This window comes from Canis lupus, chromosome 35, assembly GCF_011100685.1.
Source record: "Canis lupus familiaris isolate Mischka breed German Shepherd chromosome 35, alternate assembly UU_Cfam_GSD_1.0, whole genome shotgun sequence".
Taxonomy (NCBI): domain Eukaryota; kingdom Metazoa; phylum Chordata; class Mammalia; order Carnivora; family Canidae; genus Canis; species Canis lupus.
The window spans coordinates 23,264,112-23,288,330 of record NC_049256.1 but is presented as its reverse complement, the minus strand read 5'-3'; positions in this window follow the sequence as shown (position 1 = coordinate 23,288,330).

The window sequence follows — 24,219 nt, the reverse complement described above, 5'->3', positions numbered from 1 at the left end:
TCCCACAGAAGGTCAGCAAGGCTCAGGATTTGTAATAGAGTGGTAGGCCACATTCAGGAATTCAGTGTTTGTTTCATTTTTCTTGGAAAATGGTCATTGTCTTACTTTATTCCGTATGCTAAAATAGAATGCCACAGACTTGGGTAGCTTAAAATTAACAGAAATTTACTTCTTATGATAGCAGAGACTGAGCAGTCCAAGATCAAGGCATCGGCAGATTTAGCATCTGGTTAGGACTCACTTCCTGGTTCATAGACACCAGTCTTCTCGCTGTGTCCTCACATGGTGAGGGATGAGAAAAGCTCTCTGGGTGTCTTTTATATAGATATTAATTTCATTCATGAGGACTCCACCTTTATGACCTAATCACCTCCCCAAAGTCATCTCCAAATACCATCGCACTGCAGATGAGGTTTCAACATATGAACTTTGGGGAGGACACAAAATTCAGTATGTAACAGTCACCGATTGTCTTCAGGCAAATCAGAGTATGTGTAATTGAGTTTTAATTTTAAGGAAATAATCCCAGCTGTTCCCTTAGAATGGACTGAAGGTTTGGGTAGATATGAAAGCTGGTTGCCTGATGAAACATAGACTGAACAGAGGGAAAAATTGTGAAAACAAAATAATAGGTTATTTCTATAGTCAAGATAGCAGATGATGGTGTTTGGACATCTTGGGGCTAAAGATTAGAAAAGTCCAAGGCTATAATGACTTTTTAAAATAGCAGTAAATCATTTTGCTTTTGGTAGAGAGAACTTTAGCAACAAAATTATGTGAGGTCAGTCATACATCTTCAATTTGTGAGAACAATATACCAGAACAGGCAACCTTCTCATTTCCTTTATATAAGGAGTAACCTCTTTCTGTAATGATATATATGAAATTAGTGTAGTCATAAAGAACATTTTATAGGCATCTGCTATAAAGTGCGAATGTTTAGCTGAAATGTTATAGGAGGAAGTGTTATTATTTTCTTAACCAGGAAAGGGTTGTTTGTGTGTGTGTGTGTTTTAATATTTTGGCATCAGAATTTTGAACTGAATTTGAACTTAGTGGTGTATGAATTAGTTTCCCCCTGGTTATATGTGACTACATTTTGTCCAAGAAAAACAATTTGAAAGCCTTGGGAAAAAACTCAAAAAGCCTCTTAATATATCAAATAACTCTTACAAAACTATTCTTTGATGTTAAGTGTGAAAGTATCAGAAACATGGAGATTAAATTTCCTCTGGGACATTTCTACATGAACAGAAAAAGTGCTTAGTAAAACACCTTTTGGGTTTTGCCTACTCCCAAAAGTATCTTAAAAGGAAAACAGGCATTTAACAAATCCAAGAGCAGCTGAGATTTTATATCTTTTACAGAGACATATTGTGTTACTTAACTTCTTTTCCAGTTCCTGTAGTTTGATTCTTTTTAATATACTTGGATTTTCTAAATTTTGTCAACTTGGTTTTAGTTTTGAATGAATATTTTCAAATGGGACCAGCAGAGTGGCCAGAAGTAACTGGTAACAAAGATGCTACTCTGAAGAATTGCTGAATTTGAGGTGTAATATCTTTGCTCTCTTTACAAGCACACCATCCTCATTAAATATGACTTTCATTCAGTGAGGTCACAGCTAGCCCTGAGAAAATTGGATATAGTCAAAATTTGTTGGCCATAAGTCAAGTCGGTCCTGTATAAAGTATACAATGGAAATATCATGCCTTTCTTACAGGATCAGTGTTGTTTTCCTGAGTTCTACTGTTATTCAATGACTTAAAAATTTTATTTTCTGTATTGGTTTCCATGATTCACTTTCCTTTTTAAAGAAATAAGTGTTCATCAGGAAGGAAACTAACACCTATTCAGTGTTTGCTTTGTACAATGAACTGAGCTAAGCCCTTTACTTGAATTACGTTAATATTCTCTTTGAGCTGGTGAAATAAGAATTAATTTCCTTTGTTCACAGATGAGCAAATAGAGTCAAAGGGTTAATGTTCATACTCAAGAAATAGTGGCACTGAGCTTTATACATTTTGATTCTCTATTCCACTCTCAAAGTTATTACTCCTTCTAGTTTTCTGGATTTTTTTTTCCCTCTTGTCATTTAAAGATGGATTTCCCTAAGGATCTGTGCTTGGTTTTCTTCCAGCTATGGTTTCCCCCTCTATGATGATATCCAATCCGAGGTTTGTGCTTAATACCTTTGCGTGGGGGATTCCTATGCATCTGCACCCTTTCCATCACTGCCAATATGTCAGGTCCTAATTGAATTCAAATTTAACTTTACCAGAAAAATTACATAAGTATGTAGATTCCTTTGAAGAATTTTGAATCTTTAAACTAACATCCCCACTGGGAAGGTAAGTTGTCCAGTAGGACTACTCATATTTTAGATTGTCTTATATTCAGATTTGTGTGAAAGTTTCGATATTTGTCTGGCATTCAATGAATAGCAGATATACATCTTATTAGAGCAGATGTGCTAAAGTCATGATTTCACAGTTTTGTATGGGAGTATTTTATTTTTAGGGCCAATATCCTAAATAAATAAATAAATAAATAAATAAATAAATAAATAAACTGGAGATGAAAGTGTTCCGAGTTTATGCTTTCATTTTAATATTTGCCCCATTATATTGCACATATACATGCACGCTTTAAGGAAAGTCTATTTTGATCTCTTTCACGGAAACAGAATCCTACAGAGCATCTTTTCTCTGACATATGAGATTCTTTGGCAAGAGTACAACTGGATTTTCTCAGCTTGCTGTATCTCCTATGAGACCAGCAGGAGAGAAAGCTGATTGGCAATTCATTTTCCCAGTTAGCATGTTCCCTTTCAATATTTTAAATGTGTGGTCTCTTGTAAAACCTTATACTGAACTTTGATTGTGACTTTGATTGTGTTCTTGAAATATCCAGTTCCTCTGCTGTACAAGATTCTCTCACACACAAAAGGTTCAATTATAAAAAAAAATATGTTTCCATTATGGACTGTAATAAAATATTACATTATGATTATATGAACACTCACACCTCAACCAGTGATAATAGAAACCATTACACACCATGTGGTAAGCTTCACACATAACTGTTCATGAAGCTAATCCTAAACCTTTGGGTAATTTGGCCAAATTTTTCTAATTATCTTCAAGGTTATACCACTGCTGTAATTGTTAATTGTATTTATTAATGCAATAGCTTCCTAATAGAATTTAATAAAATAATAAATATTTGTTATGAAACCATCATGAACATTTTTGAGTTTTTAACAGAAGCTATGGATATACATAAAACTCAAAATTATTTCACTTTTAGTGGTCTAAATATTTAAATTATTTTTGGTAGTAGTTTATTTAAGGCTGTTAGTTATCTGTTTTCAAATAAACTTTTCATTTAAAAATAATTTTAGGGATGCCTGGGTGGCTCAGTCAGTTAAGTGTCTGCCTTCAGCTCAGGTCATGATCCCAAGGTCCTGGGATCGAGCCCCACATCAAGTTCTCTGCTCTTCAGGGAGCCAGATTCTCCCTCTACCTCTGCCTACTGCTCCCCCTGCTTATGCTTATACTCGTTCTCTCTCTCTCTCTCTCTGTCAAATAAATAAATAAGATCTTTAAAAAATAAAATAAAAAATAAAATAATCATTTTAAATTTACATAAAATTGCAAAGATAAAACAGAGTTCTCATATACTCTATACTTAGTTTCCTTATTATTAGTATCTTACCCATATTGTGCATTTGTCACCATAAATGAAACTATATTGATACATTATTGTTAGATAAAAGCCATACTCTATTCAGATTTCCTTAGTTTTCACCTAATGTCCTTTTCTGTATCAGGAACCTGTCTGGAATACCACATTGCATTTCATCATCATGCATTCTTAGTAAACTTTTTTTCTCAGTTTTTTTCCATGTTTTTATAACCCTGACTCTTTTGGGAGTATTGGTCAGGGTTTTGCAGAAAATCCTTCACTTGGAATTTGTTGGTTTCTCTCATGATTAGAGTGGGTGATGGTTATGAGTTTTTAGAAGAAGAACATGAAGTATCATTCTTGCCACATCATATCAAAGGTACATACTAACCTTAATCAGGCTGAGGTTATGTATGCTGAGTTTCTCCAGGGTAAAGTTACTCTTTTTTTTTTCCCTGTTTCCTACTGTGCTGTTTGGAAGGAAGTCACTATGCACAGCCGCACTTAAGGAGTGGGGGTTAAGCTCCACCTCCTTAAGGGCAGTGTCTCCATAAATTATTTGGAATTCTTCTGCATGGGAGACTTCTCTATTTTCTCTGATTTATTTAGCCAGTCACCACAAGCTGCAACCTGATGTCCAGGCCTCTGTATATGTATCTTTATATCATAATTATAATAATATCCTATCATATAATTATTAGTATATCATATATACTGACATAAATAAATAGCTGAAGGAGGTGGAGCTCCCTTGGAGCGAGGTGGGATCATGTTAATGCCCAATGAGATATAACTGTGTGACGTCCAGAAAGCATATCTGATTCCCTGCATCCTTCCCATTGGCCTGAGTGCAAATGATTCCTACTCCCTTAGCAGCCATCCTGGCTCTTGAGGTAATGTGCTAAGTACAGTATGGCAAGAAGAAGGAAGCCTGGCTCCCTGATGGATGCACAGAATACTGCTGTGCAACTATCTATCTTCAGATGTTCACATGAGAGTGAAATACATTTCTATCTCATTTATATCACTATTCTTTTATGTCTCTGTTACATGCAACAAAGAGGATCTGCCCCTTGAGCCTATGACTGGCTAGTTGTGCCTTCTATGTGTCCTCTTAGCATACTGTGTTTTCCCTATTTAGCACTCCTCATGTTTTATGCAAATTTCTCATTTCATCATTTTTATCTCTTAATAAAATATAAGTTCTATGAAGACAGGAGTCCTTTTTGGCATTTTTATTCTCGGATCTTGCAGTGTCTGGTTAGTATTTCCTAAAATTTTATGGGATAAATCGATGACTTATTAAATGCCGTATAATTAGAACTTTTATGTGACCATCCAAAATGTTCATCTGCACACGTTCTATCTTTCTAATTATTTTAAGAGCCTCAAAGGAAGAGACTATAATTTATAGCACAAAGGTCGATGTACGTTGCCAATAAATACTTGACAATAGCACAACAGAATTAAACCAAATCAATCAAAATATATTAAAAAGTGGTGTGAAGTGCAGTTCTAAGTGAGAAAACTAGAAGTATAAATACACAGTTTTTTCATCTTTTAGTAGTTGAGAATGCAAAGCAAGTAAAGACAAGGTCCTTGACCTTACAGAGAGCAACATCTGGTAGAAGAATTTGGCATAGACAGCGTGGCCCCAGACTGCACATGCTGTAGGTAGAATGGAGGGGAATGTGAGCATGACATATCAAGAAATGTTGGACTAAATTAATAAGCAGTTTTCTGCACAGTAAGACCAGTGGAGAATAGGCCTTTTAGTGATGCAGAGAAAGGTCAGAAAGGCAAATCCTGGAGAAATTTTATTGTTTATGTTTTGTTCATTACTTCTACTCCTACTGTTGTCCTGTTTCACAGTTGTTTCAAATTCCATTTGCAATTTACTACACTTTGTATACCATGAGAGTTCATTGATTTATGATACTGCTATTCTTCTGGCTTCAGAATTTGAAAATGATTCATAGCATTTAGGACTGTATTTACACTTTTGCTGTATTTTATAGTCTTTGGATACACTAAAACTTTGTTCCTTTTAGGCCATATAAGATGTTTGCTTCTCTCTTGTTTCCTACTTACCTATATAACAAGATAATCAATAGCGGTAAGCATCTATAACCTGTTAAGACAGAGTCTCAAGGATCTTAACTGAAAGTCAGTGAATTTAACTTCATTCCTTTTTGCCCCTGGATCTCCAGGCATATTCTGCTTTGCCAAGTTGCTGAGGTTTTTAATATATTTTTTCCACATTAAGAATAGTATACTGGTGTCACCGCCACCATGTCTTCCAAAATATTGACTGAATGATTACTCTTAGTTAGGTGATATTCTAAATGCTTTGAATAGGCAGTAACACATTAAGTTGTAACAATCCCAGGAGCTAGGTATTATTATTACTTCCATTTTAGAGAGGAGAAAATTAAGATACAGAAAAGTTACTTGGTGGTGGTTACATGTAGCTAGTGATTGTCAGAATGAGAATTCTAATCAACACAGTCTAATTTTTGGACAGAATCTTCAACAGAATGTGAGGAAGTCTGAATCTGAAACCATTGCACTCTACTGAATCTCTGGTATCTTCAGAAATGTGTGTTGCTATTTTAGGTATATAGAGTTGCTAGTTTTTCTGAAACTATTCTTGAAGATTGATGTCTGTTCATAGATTATTGGAAAGTTTTTCTGGGGAAAAAATTATGGTTTAATTGCTCGATTCTGCATAGTTCTTTCCTAAACCCCTGAAAATGGAGCTTCTGCTAGAAAAGTTCACAGTTTGTATATCAGAATGTGATAGGAGCTAAAGAAACTTCTTTATGAGATTGGAGTTCCAGATTTGGACTTAAAGAGCTTGATGGGAATGCTCTTCATATTTACAATGGTAATGATTTTAGTAAAAGCAATGACCACACTCATCCAGGCTTTCCATCAGCAAATCTTCACTAAGCACTGTTTTCTAGGTACTCTAATATGTGTTGAGAATACAAAGAATCTTTTCCCTTAAGGAATTCATGGTGGAGAAGACTCACAAAGAGGTCATTGCAATACATTGTGGTTACATGCTTTCATGGAGATTATATATAATATATAAAGCATGTAGTCATGGATGTGAGAGAGCAACATCTAATTGCAGTCCAGAATGCAGTAGGGAATGTCAGCAGATGTCAGGGCTAAGATGAATTAAAACAGATGAATTGATCAATAGGAGTTAGAGAAGTGAAGAATAAAGAGATAAAAATAGGAGTAGCTTTATCTTAAGAAAGATGAAATGATCAATAGGAACTAGACACATAGAGAAAGTCAATGGGGAAGGATATTTTAGGCAAATGGGTGAGCAGGATATTATGTATGGTGGAGAAAGAGTCTAGAAGAGTATGTAGTAAATTATAAGTAGTTTGGAATTGTATGAAAAGTTTAAGGCAGGAAATGTCAGGAGTTTAGAATCACCATTTGCTTTGGCCTGGTCAATGGTAAATTGAAAACACATTTCTAAGACTTTTGTTAAAGCTCTAATACCTTATATTTAAACATAGGGCATAGAAAATCAAGATTCTTGGAGGTGAGTCTTCTAACAATGGCAGATGCAAAGATGTATCGTCAAAAGGTGCTGAGAATCCATTAAGGTCAAATTCTAAACCTGATGCTTGAAAGGATCTAGCTATCTGGTATTTTAACTATCCCAAGCTACACATTTGTCTTGAATTCTTTAGAACTGAGATGCTTGTTACATTCCTGTCCCAGAGGCATGCACACGCCGAAGATTGTCTTTGAGGACTTGAGCAACTCATAAGTTTAATATATTTCACTCTAGAATTATGGAAATAAGGCATCCCAGAAGTACTGATGAAGTTACTGGATATTTCAAGTGGCATCTGTCATCCAGGTAGCACCTGTATGTACACTAATTCATTACCTTCCTTTTTTTTTATCATCCCTTTATCTAATTTTAAACTCTAGTCTGGGTCCAAGCTATGTTATGCCTAAGTTATCCCAATAAATTTAAATTTTTCATAAATTCAGATTTAATTTTCCATAAACATTATTTATGTCCATTGTTACTCTCTGAAATCCAACAGTCAGGATATTTTGTTTTCTGATTCAATCTAAAATTTTCCCCTAAGTGGCCTCATTTATTCTGTTAAACCTATTCTTTATTCCATTTTAATATATACTATGTGCTTTAATTAGATATCACTTAGTACCTGGGCACTCCTGCTCTTCCACCTGCCTGGAATTTGTCACAGCTTCCTTCCCCAGTTGGGTCCTCTGAAGTCTCATTTATTATTATTTCATTTGTTGATTGATTGACTGATTGATTGATTGTAGGCTCCACATCCAGTGTGGAGCCCGATGTGGGGCTTGAATTCACAACCCTGAGATCAAGACTAAAGTGAGACTAAGAGTTGGGCACCCAGCTGACTGAGCTGCCCAGGTTTAGTCAAAGTTGTCTCTCTCCAGAAGCCTTTCTTCACTATTATAGGTGTTCAAAAGTAAAACAGTGAGCGGTAGCATTGTTGATAAAATATATGATTATGTCCAAGTTCAAATTATATTCTAAAAGTAGATTTACTTCTAAAAGTACACATACATACACACACCATGAAAGTGAAAGTATATAAGAAAGGCGATTTTAAAGCAGCCAATAGATGAAAACAAATCGGGCTTTTCTTTTGCATAATTTTGAGAGTAATATATTTTGCTCACTTAGAAGGAAACCAATTAGTATTTGCATTATCATAAAAGAAAGGTTGTTGAGTTTCCAAACAAAGTGACTCTGTTATCAAATCTTTTTTTTTTTTTTTTTAGAAAAAGATGAGCTGGAATATGAAAGTGTCTCAAATCATTCCCCAGTGGAAACCCAGGCAAATGTAGGAAGGGAATAAAAGGATGAAGAGTCTTTAAAAATGTGTGTGTGTGTGTGTGTGTGTGTGTGTGTGTGTGTGCATTTGAGAACTGGAAAAAAACAGCCCTGTAGCTTCTTCCTCTGCCATTGGACAGGTCTATATGATCAATAAATCATGTACTTGCATATCTGTGTTACCTTATCTATTCTCTGGATATTGTCACAAGCAGGGAACAGCACAATGGGGGAAGATGGAAGCTTATCATCCTTGTTCCCTGTGAATGGCCTGGGAATAGAGAAATCAAGGTATTTGGTGACTTGGATCCATCTCCTTACCTCCTGGGGCCCACCTATAGTGGGATGTAGAAAAGGGAGCCAACATCAGACCTCCTTGATCTCACTTGCCTCTGATCCCCTGTAGTAATTAATGTGCTATCACCCGAATTAGCAGCTAATTATATTCTCTTTAATTTTTTCTCTCTCTTTTAACTGTGTTGGAGATCCTTGAGGGCAAAGACTATGCTGTAAACTTGTTTCTGTTCTTTCAGTGTTTAACATAGTGCTGAACACAAAGAAGGTACACCACATGTTAACTGATCTATTTTGTATATAAAGACATGAGAAGTCCAGTGTGTTTAAGAATGTATTTTACTAAGACATGATTTTCATAGTTCTATCATCCATAATTCAGATTTTAGGCAGTTAACTTTACATTAGATAAAAATAATATTAATTGTACACTTATTATGTGTACACATGTTATTTACTTTAATTATCACAACCACAGCCAGGTTAAGAAACAGAATGTCATTCTGATAGGCATGAAAAATATAGAGGTACTTAAATATCACTGGAAAACAAATTCTTATTTATTAGAAGTCTCCTCAGGCCTTGTTACTGAAAGTATGGCTCAAGAACTAGCATCATAGGCATTATCTGGGCCTTTGTTAGAAATGCAGACTCTCAGGCTCCTACCTGACCTTATTTTTATTTCAGTAGGATACCAAGGGCCACATTGAAGTTTGAAAAACAGTCATAGGGATAGTATGTGGTTAGAGGTACTACTTTCATAAACTGCTTAGGAGGAGTTGTATCCCAAGAGACATGCTCATAGTTGCTCACTAAACTGATCCTGTGAACTGGAGAGTCTAGCAGATTTCAGGGTTTTTGCTTTGTTAAACAAAGTATGTAAGTATGTGAGTTTAGGGCCAGAGTTCAATTGCTCATAATACAGCAGAACCTAACTATTGCTGAGTAATACTAGTAAACCTGTCTTCCAATTCATGATGAACATAGACAATATTCTACATACATCCAAAACAAACATTTTAAAAATGTTGATACTGAGGGGCTCCTGGGTGGCTCAGTTGCTTAAGTGTCTGCCTTCAGCTTAGGTCATGATCTCAGGTTCTTGGCATAGAGTCCCACTCAGGTTCTCTGCTCAGCAGGGAGTCTGCTTCTCCATCTCCCTCTGCTCCTCCCCCTTCTTGTACTCTCTCTCTCTCAAATAATTAAATAATTTTTTTAAAGAGATTGATACTAAAGAGGACCTTTGCTCACTATGCATTAGGCATTTTGGCCTTCTCAGCGCTCTTCAGACTGACCTGGGATGCTTGGCACTCACTGCTCCTCCCTCATGGGATGTCCTTCCTCTAGGTCTGTCTATGGTTGGCTCTGTCATGTCACATAGGTTGCCTCTTTGGAGAGATTTTCTTTAGGCACCCACATTAAAACAGACTTGTGGTCTTTACCCCTTTACTTTACTATTACTAATAGCATTTTATCACTCTAAACTCCCTTCCTTCCTTCCTTCCTTCCTTCCTTCCTTCCTTCCTTCCTTCCTTCCTTCCTTCCTTCCTTCTCCTTCCTTCCTTCCTTCCTTCCTTCCTTCCTTCCTTCCTTCCTTCCTTCCTTCCTTCCTTCCTTCCTTCCTTCCTTCCTTCCTTCCTTCCTTCCTTCCTTCCTCCTTCCTTCCTTCCTTCCCTCCTTCCTTCCTTACTTTTTTCCTTCTTTCCTTTCTTCATTTGTCTTCTCCCCTGGACTATTTACTACATGAGAGGAATTTGGTCTCTGCTGTTTGCTATATTCCCTGCTCTGGTACATGGTAGATGCTCAGTAAAATACTTGCTGAATGAATCAGTCAACAGAGAGTGAAAACTGTTATGAAGACCACTATTCTTAACACATACTACATCAGTAATGAACTATCTTGTATTCATCTCCAATTTCAAGCTTAGTCTTACTTTGCATTACATTTTAAGGGTCCTCTTTGTGAAGTAAGATGATCTGTTACAAACACAGAGCATAAATGAAAAGTGTGAGAAAACTTTTTCATTTTTTCAGCAACTGTTGGTTGAGTGTTTTCAATATACTCATGACAAGCCCTCCCTGAGCACTTAGATTTGCCACATGTTAATGTGTAACTTTGCTCAAGTTACTAAGCCTATTTAAACTGCAATTTCCTCATACATATAATGGCACTAATAATAGTACCTGTACCTACTGCATGGAGTTGCTGAGACTATAAATTGTGGTAATGCATTGAAAATGCTTATTATAGAGTCTGGAATATACTAAGCACTCAATATATCAATATTAGTTTCAGAAAATTTAGACAGTTGGTGCTTGGGAGGATGAATTATCTTTCTAATAGAAATAACATTTGCATTGTGATAACCACGATAATAGATGGCATTCACAAATAATTTAAAATATTTTTCAAAGTACTCTCATCACATCCTCTTCTGTTATTGTGATGTATTTCCTTCATTTTACCTTCGGAGAGAAATAAATGTATGTTTACCAAATTCCTTTTTGCTTCTTTTAATCTTTCTCATTCATGCCTGGATTGGGTCACAATAGATTAAAATAGGATATTTTATATGGCTTCATCTCACTTTTTTGCCATTTTTATTAAAATATACACATGATATTAACAGATTTTAAATGTATAGCTTCATTAAATTTTTCATGTGTGTATGCCTACATAATAAACATCCAGATGAGACCATTGAAGGACACCAGATCCCAGAAGTCATCCTTTCTTCTTCCGTATATTACCACTAATCAGACTTACCTTACTGGGGGTTGGTTGTGCCTGTTTTTCAGTTTATATAAATGCAGTCATTTACTTTTTTTGTTTGTTTGTTTGGCTTCTTTTACTCCACATTATGTCTGTGAGAGTTATCCAGATTGTTGTGTATAGCAGTACATTGCTCATTTTAGTTGCTGCATAATATTTTGCTGCATAAGTATGCCATAATTTATTTATCCATTCAGGGCTTCTGATGAATGTGTGTAGTGGAATCATACTGTGGTTTTAATTTGCATTTTCTCAATGACTAATGATGGGGCTGATATTTTCTTGCATTTATGGGACAATCCTATATTCTTGTTTGTAAAGTGCCTATTCAGATCCTTTGCCCACTTAAAAATATGGTTAGTCTTCCCTTTTATTGTTGATTTTGGACTTTTCTGTACTTTGGATAAAATGTCAGTTGAGTAAATGTGTTGAAATACTTTCTCTCATTCCATGTCTTGCATTTTCACTCATTAATGGTATCCTGTGATGAATGGAAGTCTTCATTTTAATGTAGTTCAATTCATAAGCCTTTCCATGTGGTTAGTGCATTGTGGTCCTCTTTAGCATATCTTTGCTTACCTGAGAATACAATGATTTTATTGTGTTTTATTCTATAGACTTTGTTTTGCCTTTTCTCTCTTTAAAAGACATATATTAGCTGATAAAGAATTCTCATTTGATAACTTTTCATTACAATGCTTTAACAATGCCATGCTGTTGTCTTTTGGCCTCCCTGCCTTCCTGTGAAAAGGCACTCTGTGACTGATAAGTAATCCTTTGAAGGATTTTTTTTTTAAATCACCAGTAGTGCTTTAATTTTTTCCTTTCCTTTTATTTTTCATCAGTCTAACTAGGATATGCCTAGATGTGGTTCCCCTTGTATTTTTCCTGCTTGAGATTTGATGTTATGACTTGATGTCTTTAGGTGGTTTGGAAAAATTGTCAGCTAGCATCTCTTCATATATTCCTCCCTTTTACTACTTCAATTAAATATAATAATTTTCCTGGTGTTCCTCATGTCTTTTGTACTCATATGTATGCTTTTTAATCTCTATCTGTATCTGTATTATCTATCATCTGCATCCACACCTACATTATATCTCTATAGAGGACACTTGCTTAATTTGATAAAATGCATCTTTGAAAAACCTGCAACTAATACTTAATGGTGAAAATCTAAACACTTTCTCCCAAGAGTGGGAAAGAAAGAAAGAAAAAGAAAGAGAGAAAGAAAGAAAGAAAGAAAGAAAGAAAGAAAGAAAGAAAAGAAAGAAAGAAAAAAGAAGAAAGAAAGAAAGAAAGAAGAAAGAAAGAAGAAAGAAAGAAAGAAAGAAAGAAAGAAAGAAAGAAAGAAAGAAAGAAAGAAAGACTACATCAAACTATGAGATTTCTACACAGAAAAAGAAATAGTCAATAGAGTCAAAAGGCAACCTATGGAATGGGGGGAAATATTTTCAAATCATACATCTGTTAAAAAGTTAATTTCCAAAATACATAAGGACCTCCTACAACTAAATAGCAAAAATAAAAAAATACTAAAAATAAATAATATATTTATAGATTAACGGTGAAAAACTGGAAATTGAAACATAAAATATTTCTATTTACAGTGCCACCTAGAATAGATGGAATCTCTAGGGATACATTTAGGCAAGTGTTTAAGAGCTAATCACCAGATGATACAAAACACTACTGAGAGAAATTGAAGACCCTAAATATATAAAGAATCTATATCTTGTCTATTGATTGGAAGATTCACTATCATTAAGATATCAGTTCTTCTTAAATTAATTGGTAGGTTCTATATCATCCCAATCAAAATTTTAGTAGGCTTTTTAAAAATAGTAATTTAAATGTTGATTTTAAAATTCATGTGGAAATGTAATAGACCTAGAATAGTCAAACAATTTTGAAAAACAAAACAAGATTGAAAAACATACACTATATGTTTTCAAGACTCACAATAAAAACTATCAATCAAGACAGTATAGTAGTGGCACAGTGATAGACAAATGGATCAAGGGAATAAAATAATGAGTCTAGAAATTGATGCATATATCTGTGGTGAGCTGATTTTCAACCCAGAAACCAACGTAATTGGATAGGAAAACAATAATCTTCAACAATGGTGCTAGAACTACTGGATAGTCACATGAAAAAAATCCTTAATCCTTAACTCACACCATACAAAAATTAAGTTGAAATGTATAATTGGTCCCAACTAAAAGCTAACATAGAAAATTTTTTGAGGAAAACAAGGGAGAAAATGTATGGCTGTGTTACAGGCAATGATTTCTTAGAAACCATAAATACTAATCAAACAAAAAAATGTATTGATAAATTCAACTTTGTTAAAATGATAAACTGCCTTTTTGAAAGACAACATTAGGAAAATGAAAGGCAACAGACTGGGAAAACATATTCCCAAAACATGTATCTAACAAGAAACTCTCACAACCCAATAAAAAGGAGCCAAATAATCCAATAAAAAATGGGAAAAGCAGGGCTGTGAATGGCCAATAAGCCTGTGGTAAAATGCTCAATATCATTAGTCATTAGGGAAATGCAAAGTATGACCACAGTGAGATATCAGTGTAAATGCATTGGAATGACTGAAATAAAATACAAAAAAGATTGAAATACCACGTTTTGGCAAGGATGTGGAGCATCTGGATCTATCATCTGTTGCTATTTTGGAGTACAAACTACTCTGGAAAACATTTTACTACTTTCTTATAGACTTTAGTATATTCCAGCCAGGCAACAGCAGTTCTACTCTTAAGTATTTACCCAAGAGAAATTAAAAAATATATATCTATATCTATATACATATATATATCCACAAAAAGGCTGTATATGAATGTTTATAACAGCTTTATTTAGAATAGCTGCAAACTGTAAACAGCCAAAATATTCAACAATTGAATGGAAAATCAAACTGTGAGATACTCGATTAATAGATACTATTTAGCAATAAAAAGGAACACAATGAAGATAGAACAAAACGGAACACACCTTATTATCACACACACACACACACACACAAAATTCTAGAACAGGTGGAACTAATCTGTAGTGACAGAAAAAATTTAAGTGGTTGCCTGGAAGTGGGATGGGTGGAGTTTTCCACAAAGCGTGATGAAAGAACCTTATGAGGAAGTGGAAATACCTATGCCAATTATGATTGGCATGATGTTTATGTAGGAATATGCATTTATAACTTCAACAAGTGGTATGATGGGAACTGTATATTTTATGGTAATTTAAAGTTGAACTTAATGCAATGATTGAATTGTCAATGATTGGATGTTAAGAGAAGAAAGCATTGGTAGTGCCGTGAAAATGTTAACTCTCTCAAGAGGCATTCAGGCACGCCTGGGTGGCTCAGTGGTTGAGCCTCTGCTTTTGTCTCTCAAGATGCGTTCCACTATTGTCTCACTAGCTCTTCCAGTACTCTAGTTCTAGGGCACCTTAATCCACCAATGCAGAGTTTCAGGATTTGTCAGGGCTGTTTTCTCTGGTCTGCCCTTGTTCCTAAAGCATTGCTCTTAATTCTATTTTGTTGCCCTTTGGGGATGTTTTAATTTAGAGCCCTGAGTGTTTACCCTTCACCTTGGCTCACCTGGATTTCCAACCTCCACCTGCACAGCTGCCATAACACTGGCAGCTTTTCCTTTCCCTGCAATATTTTCTGCCGGATTCTCTATGTCTCCCTCACGTGTGCACACCTTGAGAATCTCAAAATGCCAACATGGGAGACTGGGAGCAGAATTTTAGTCTCTTCTTTCTGCAGTTTCTTTTCCTCCAGCATCCAGTTCCTTTAAGTTTCAGCTCTTTTGGCTGCTTTCATCACTTTTAAACAAATGTTTCACTACCTACTGGGTCTCTAGGATGGTAGCTGGTGTCCCAAGATTAAACAAAATTTTATTTTCTGCTTAGATCTTTGGGTAGATTTAGTAGGCAAGTACAAGGAGATGGGATAAAAATCTAGTAAACAATTTAGGGACAATTTAAAGTAGTTCACAGTAAAACACTGAATTTAACAGTGTCACATGCTGGGGGAGGGATGGAAGGGAAGACCATAACCACTGGCTGAATTAGGGAAGACCTCTTGGAGGTGGCACTAGTTGAGGTAGAAGCTATCTTTATCTACTTTATCCATGAGACACAAGCTAATTAGATACCTTGCCATAGATCACATACTTAGGGGTGGATGTAGAACTAAAGCGAAGTTTTCTGATTTTCCTCTAGTGTCTCTTCCTTACGGACACATTTTTCTGGTACTAAGGAAGAGCCATAAAAGTGTTATGACATCTTTTACCTGAAAATTTGAAAAGAAATATTGCTTGGGCTCCAAATCACTGGATTCATCTGGGAAATATATGAAGAAGAGCTGATAAATCTGTTTTTCTCTGGGTTTGATGTGGAATATAAACAGATGCTTATGGCCTGTTCATGAGAGTGTTGACAACTGAGTAGGAATGATGTACTTAGGATGGAGTCACACATGCTGGAAGATACATCACCACTCAAATCCTATTAAAATAATTTGTTCACTAAACAAATATGTGTTCTGGTTGCACATTATTCCTGCCTTCTGAGTCTCTGGAGTTATCTGTGGCAAAATTATCCAGAGCTCCTGGAGAGTAGGCTGCATGCCTTTCTTATTTGGCTTTGCATTTCCAGGGTCTAGCAAAATCCTTGGCTAATAGTTGGTTTTTCACAAATGTTTGATGAATTGCATTAATTTTATTTTTGTCTGCTGGGTATGGAAGAAAGAAAGTCATGCACAATAAACAATACATCGGCCATTTTCATATATTGCTATTCATGATGTAAATTGATTCAATACTTTGGGAAAGATATTTAGCTATAGATACAAAAGCTACAGAATTACGTATGCTAATTAAAATCCAACTTCTACATGCCTATTCTAAGGAAATAATAAAAAATAGAAAAGAGTTGTATTGATGAAACTCGCCATCAAAATTGTTGAAAATTTAAAAAACAAAACACTATAATGAATAGAAGTAGCAATAATGTATAACAATAGAGAAATATGCAAGAAAATATGTGTTTTAATATTATGGAGCATTAAAAACGATAACTATGGCTACCATGGAGAACATGGAAAATGTATACTATATATTAAATGTAAAGATTAAGAATATAATGGATGTATACTATAAAATTGCAACTATATAAAATAAATGAATATATTGAAAGGCCATACAGAAGATGGTAGTTTTGTAGGATGGAGGGTTTATAAATTCAGATGGGGGCTGAGCAGGTGTCCATGCAAGATGAGTGGTATGAACAGTTTCAGTAGGTGGTCTTTTGGTGGAACATTCAAAAAAGGAGGTGAAAAAAATCTTGGAACTGTAATGCATGACACAAATAGTAAACAACTGTCGTCATCCTCACTGGTATTTATACCAGTAATGATAATGTTATTGAATCTTGAAGGTTCTTAATAGTAAGGAGTCCCTTATCAGCAAGTACATAACCATGAGAGGCACAGACCTTAAATGTTAGGCTGGCAATTATTTCAGTGCCTGCAAGCAATAGTAGCAAGAGCTGGGTTGAATGTTCTGGAGTTGGAAGAAAGGGTAGAGAGAACAGGAATGCAGCTACCACCCTCTTCCTAGGTATCAGAGGGTTTGCCCTACACATGTGAATGGCACCCTTTAGACACAATACCAGTCTCCAGTTAGTATTTGCTAATCATTAACTTTCTCTCCTGAGAAATCATGTTCCCAGTGCCCAGTCTAAAAATAATTACATTTATACTATTTGCTACTGCGTAGCGATTTCATTTTCTTTCCCTGCATTATTTGTGCCTTTAGGTGTACACTCCTTTGAACAAGAGCTATTCCTTGTTTTGGCACAATTTGTCCTACTTTTGTGGGCTGCTTATAGAATTTTAGTGAAACGGAATGCTAGAAACAGGAATGCAGGATAGAAATAACCCCAAACCTCCCAGGAGAATGTGAACTTGGGCATGGACACTGAGGGAGATAAAATTAGATTGTAGCAAAGAAAGACTAAACCACATTTCCTGTTTTATCTTTGACTTTCTGCACAACCTTGGAAGAATCAACGATATCCTATGCTGTGGTGCCACGCTGGCTCAGATTGTGCTTATTCCACCCAGGTTTCCACTGACTGAATTGCTGTGAGAGGGCACATGAGGATTTACTAGGACCAACTACTTGTGGCAGTCATTTCATGATTCTGTCATTGGTGATTTCTTCTAATCTTTCCTAATGCAGTCATGTGGCCTGCCTAGTCGACTTCTATATCACTTCCATATTACTCCTATAATATGTTAAAGGCTTGCTTTTTATAATGATGTTTCATCTAATTCATCCTAAATATATCATTCAAGTTCCTAGAATACCCTCTCATGCTACCCAGGCAAATAATAATGTAATAGAAGCTCATGTATAAATTGCTTAATAAGTGATTGCTTATAAAAACTTTGAGGAGATCGCAGCACCTGGGTGGTTCAGTGGTTGAGCCTTTGGCTCAGGTCGTGATCCCGGGGTCCTGGCATCAAGTCCCGCATCTCCCCACAGGGATCCTGCTTCTCTCTCCGGCTATGTCTCTGCCTCTCTCTGTGTCTCTCATGAATAAATAAATAAAATCTTTTTAAAAACCCCACAAAATACAAATAAGTACAAAAAATGCTACTGTAGAGCTCATGTATCAAGTCATTGGTCCATGTTTCAACTCTTCCTTATAATGAACTTACCAAAATGGTTGTCTATACACATCTTCACTTAATTACCTCCATTCATGCTTTTGAGAGAAAGGGCACAGCAGCATTGTAGTTCTTTTATTTCTCTGTAGCTGTCTCCACCCACCCCCCCATCCCCTAACCCCTTGCCCCTCTGGGAGGAGGTGGTGGGGATTAAAATTGGACCCAAAGGGATCCCTGGGTGGCGCAGCGGTTTGGCGCCTGCCTTTGGCCCAGGGCGCGATCCTGGAGACCCGGGATCGAATCCCACGTCGGGCTCCCAGTGCATGGAGCCTGCTTCTCCCTCTGCCTGTGCCTCTGCCTCATTCTCTCTCTCTCTCTCTCTCTCTCTTTCTCTGTGACTATCACAAATAAATAAAAATTAAAAAAAAAATTGGACCCAAAGTGAAAATGATTTAGTAAACTCTACTATAGTCTCTTAGAGCTTTCCTTGGTCCCATCATATAACCACTCAAACTTCTAATTCTTCCCCTTACCCTCCTACTCTCCAGGATAGCAAATAATTACATGAAGTTTGTCTATAAGACTTGTAAGACAGATATTATATGGTTTTACTTATATGTGGAATCTAAAAAAAACTAAACTCATAGAGAGATTAGGTTGGTAGTTGGGGAGAACAGGATGGGATAGGAAAGAAATGGGTCAGGGGATACAGAGTCTGCTAATAAAATGTGTAAGTTCTGGAGATTTAATGTTACAGCATGGCAACTATAGCTAACAAACCTGTACCGTACATTTGAAAGTTGCTAAGAGAGTAGGTCTTAAAAGTTCTCAACACACACAAAAATTGTAACTCTATGAGATGACAGGTATATTAATAGCCTTGTTATGGTAATCATTTTGCAATATATCAATCATTACGCCATAGACTTAACCTACTAAACATTATATGTCAATTATATCTCAATAAAACTAGAAAAAGGTAAATTTTTTCTATACATAGGATCATTGTAGAAAAATTGAAAAATACAGGGGTATCTGGATGGCACAGTCGATTGAATGTGTGTCCAACTCTTGGTTTCATCTCAGGTCTGATCTCAGAGCTGTGACATCGAGCCCTGCGTCCTACTCAGTGCTCAGTGTAGCATCTGTTTGAGTTTCTCTCTCCCTCTGCCTCTTCCTCTGCCCCTCTCCCATGCTCTCTCTCTAAAATAAATAATCATAAAAAATTGAAAAATACAGAAAACAAACAAACAAATAAACAAAAAGTCTGCATGGCTTTGGAGGCAAAAGTTCCCCAGACTCTAATGCTGGTTTGTGAATGTGCCTGCTGGGTAACTGCTACAATGTGGGTTAAGCCACCCTAATCTCTGATTATTTTGCCTACCTCTGCTATGGTCTACAGTCGGCAAATTCTTGGTACAGTCAATTCTGTTCTAATGATTGATTTGAAAACGTGGTTGATGTATCAGGGAATAATTGAGCATAAATCCTGCCTCCATTTGCCTTGCTCAATTTCTTGAGCAGGAAACATTAGGGGAATGCTGCAAACTGTACTCAGCAGAGCTGAGCCTTCATGGGCATACAAAATGCACACATACACAACCCTTGAGCATCTCCCAGTTGCCTGGGTTCATCCATGTGGCATGGACCACTCCCACCCCATCTAGTGTTGTAACTTCCTGCACTCCCACTCTTTCCCTAACTCCCAAGCTGCAACGCTTCCATGCTCGGTTCCACATGTAAAGTCCAGGTCTGTTTCGAGATGAATTGCCATAGTATTGCAGTATTTATTGACCCTGTAGTATTTCTTAATCATTTAACATGTATAACTTGTGCTTCCATTTTTATTAAGTTCCAGTATTTATTTTTATGTGTTGCTGATAAAAATTTTCGAGCGCTATGTCCAAGCTTCATTTTTTCCAGTAAGCCCTGAGGTTTTTATTGTGCTATTTTGCCTAGCATGATGATTTTTAGGAACACATATGCCTCCTATAGCAAAACCGACCCATTTAGGCTCAGTTACAGTCCAGCTGACTTTTTCTTATGACTTGTTTCCATTCAGTTGTCATCGAGACTACACACCACCTAAACTTTCTGCCTTATCTTTTAACCAAATCCTGTGCTAGATGTTTGACTTTCCACTATTCCTGTTCCCTTCCCACATTTCCTTGACCCCGTGGCAGGTTTATAGGCACTCAACTCACCGTGTCCAACATGGTGGGGCAGAAAGATCCAGGAAGTCACTCCACTCTCTCTGTGGCACAACACCATCAATCACATTCCTGTAGATGGGACAGGTCACCTGTACAGTTGGCCTTCTCTGAAAACCCAGACACGGCAAAGTGAGTGTCCTTCTACTCTGAGCCTTCCTCTCAACTTCTGTGCACATCCTTCCTCCTGGGCACTGAACATTCAGGAGGAGGAGATGAGGGCACATGCATTCACTATGCCTTTCCTTCAGCATTTCTCTTTTGGTTTCCCTACTCCCTGCTCCATTCACCTCAATCTGTTTTCTGCTCCAATGGTCACCTGAAACTGCTCTTGGCAATGTCTTCAAGATCTTCTTTTTGCCACAGGCAGTGAACACTTTATTTGATGGGTTGGTTGAAAGAATTTGAAGCAAATATGTTCCCTAATTTCAAAGTGACCTACTTGACCTCTCACCTCCCTGGTGGTTCTTCCAAAGTGTGTTTCTTAGACTCTGCTCCAGACTCACTTCTAAATTTGGACTTCCTCAGGGTGCCGGCTTGAGATCTGCTTCTTCTCTTTTCTCTGCATCCTCTCATTGAATGGTACCATCTACTGCCGTGGCTTTAGGTATCATCCACATGCTGGCTTTCTCACATGTAACCCATACTTTTCCTCTGAGCCCTAGAGTCTAGCTGGTAAGCTCTACTAGGAAATGACAAGACATGTTAAACACAACGTGTCCAAAATCAGACTCTATTTTCACTGGATTTTATTCCCATCACTGTCTCTCAGAATTGGACAGAGCTCTTCCCATCCTTGCCAGAATGGATTCTTTACAATTCCTCATCTTTATGTCACCAGTCCTCACGGAAAGGTAAGTTTGTGGGTATGTGGTATGCAGAGGCTGTTATATGAAGGTTTTCTGCATATGAAAAAGGTATAAGTGGCCAGAAAGAATAACACATAATCGTGATGGTTGGGAGATATGTGAAGAGTTTATTCTTATAGATTGCTGATAGAAATGGGAATTTGAATAGCTTTTCCGGGAAGCAATATGATGCCATTTAACCTTCATTTCAAGTCCTGAGATTCGTAGCGTTGAAGTAAAAATACCAACACAAAGTAAAGATATCTAAAACAGCATTGTTTATAGTGGCAAAGAGCGGCAATAAGGTGAAAACCCATCCATGGGGAAGGGATGGATCAGTGGCAATGCAGCCACACCATACAATTACCGTGTACCCAAGTAACAATGAGCAAAATTTATACAAGGTAATTTGGATGGATTTCCACAATGAACAACACAAGCTGGAAAAGGATGTGTTTAATATCTTGCGTGTTTTTGTGTGCATCTGTTAATATTTTGATGTAATTGAGTAAAAAGAATGGTATCTAATTCAAGGTGGTAAATTTGGCATGTTTTTACTTCCTTATTCTTTTATCAGACACACACACACACGAAATGTTTGTGTAAATTTTCACAAAAGTTATTCTTTTTATAAGAAACAAGAAAAGCCTCTCTCCTTCTCTTCTTCCCTTCCTCCCCACCACTCCTCCCTCCACAATTTTTCCCATCTCTGTCACAGCACCTTGTCCAAGGTAGCATGAGTTTTGTCATTGCTACTGCATTAGCCTGGGATCTTTCCTGAACCATCCTCCACGCAGCTGGTGGAGGTCAATGTGAAAACGTATGGTCAACATGAAAACTAGATTGTACCTTCTTACTTTCTGAAATGGTCCTTCCCATGCAGACGGAATACAGTCTAAGCACCTGACCAAGATCCTGGGTGGGGGCCCCTGCCTGATTAATGACATGACTAGAGGAAATTTTAAAAACACCAAGCTCTTTTCTACCTCTCCTGGAATCCTCTTTTTTGTACCTTTGCTCCTTGGTTTCAGTGCAGCCCTCTGCATAAATATTGCGCTCTTGATGTATGAGGGAACAATCTGCAGAACAAGTACATTAGGAAACAAGCAATGTTTAAAATGAGCGACCTAGAGGGACTAGCCTTTCTGCCACAGTGATGTTTGTCGCTTGGTTTCCTTCACAGGACATGTCAACTGTTGGCAAATCCTATTCTGCTTGTTTGTTTTGTGCATTGCCTATTCTGCTGTTAGATCACCGCAAACCCTGGGGGTCAGGGTGAAGTATCTCTCTTAGTCATAACCTAGGAGCCAATGCAGTCTGGGCAAATAGTAGGTGAACTTCAAATAGATATGGATTGGGAAAAATGAACAAATTACTGTGTGAAGAAAGAAATATTCCTACTAACAGAGCATAGGAATATTTTAAGTGAATTGAGATCCCTGAAGCTACATGAAGGTATGTGTGTTTATATATAGACAGACACACGAATATTCTGTTATGTGTCTGTGTATGGAGGTAATTCTAGTAGCCTTAACTTAAAACTGTGTTACATGCAGATGCATCTTTCACAAAATGGGGATTTTTTTTGGCTTGGAAGATGAGCAATATGTGGCATGGTTAGTCTGTAAGGTAAGATAGTAGGTAAGAGAAATTTCAAATCGGATTTTAGTATACATCATTGCAATTCTCAGGTGAGTGGGAAGATACATTTCTTGACATTTTTGACTACTTCTTTCTGTCCATAATATTATATTTCCTAAATAATACCAACTAAAAAAAGATTGAGTTAAAATTAAAAGGATCTGAAATGCCATATATATGCCCAAACCTCTGAGAAATCGATGAAAATCCCTGTCTGAAGTCTGGGACCAAACACGATCTCATCCATATCAGCAGAATTACTAATAAAATACCAAGGTCCTTCATGACCTCCAGGAGAAGTGAACAATGCTTAATAAATGTTTAGCTGAAACAGGTTTAGGCTAAAAAAAAAAAAAAAACAGGTTTAGGCTAAGAATATCTAGAGGAGGTGATGTAAAATGTGACATCTCCTCAATGCTATAACTGTCCTGCCAACAACAGTAACACCTGAAATACATATTCATACTCATACCATCCTTCTCAACATAGAAATGCAAATAAATTTATCCTCTAATTAATATTTTGTTATTCTGATAGCTAGAATGGATACCAACACAACACCAAATTATAATCAAGACACTAAGGAAAGCATTTTTCTAGCCACATAATTTAACTTGTAATGGAATATATAAGTTGAAAGAATCAGGGTTGAGACACTAAGTAGATCTTTGAATGGTGAGGCTGCCAGTATAAGCTTCTAAGAGTGATATGATTTGTCTGTCCCTGACTTTGTTCATCTGTAAAAATGAGAAAATCATATCTGTTCATCGTGCCATGTGGCAATTCAATCAGGAAATATACATAACGTGCCCTGTACAGCATGAGCACATAACAGACACATGGCAGGATATTGTAAGTACATGATGAGTTCCTGAAGAATTTACTTAAGTGTGGTCTAGTGCCATTGTCAGGTTATTCAGGACATAAACTTAGCTAGAGTTTTGTCTTGTTTTCATTTCTTTGTTTCACAAGCGAAAAGAAAAACAGGGTGAAGTTTTTAAAAAGGGTGCTTATGCAAACAGATAAAAAGTAGCTTAGAGGGTGGATCAGAAGGCTAAAGAAACAGCCTTGAAATAAGGCAGATGCAACAGGAGCCAATTTGGCTCAAGGTTCCTGGCCTAAAGAACCTGAGACTCAAGAGATTTATTCGGGTTCCATCAACCAGATGAATGCACTTTACCATCATATTTTTTTTTTTT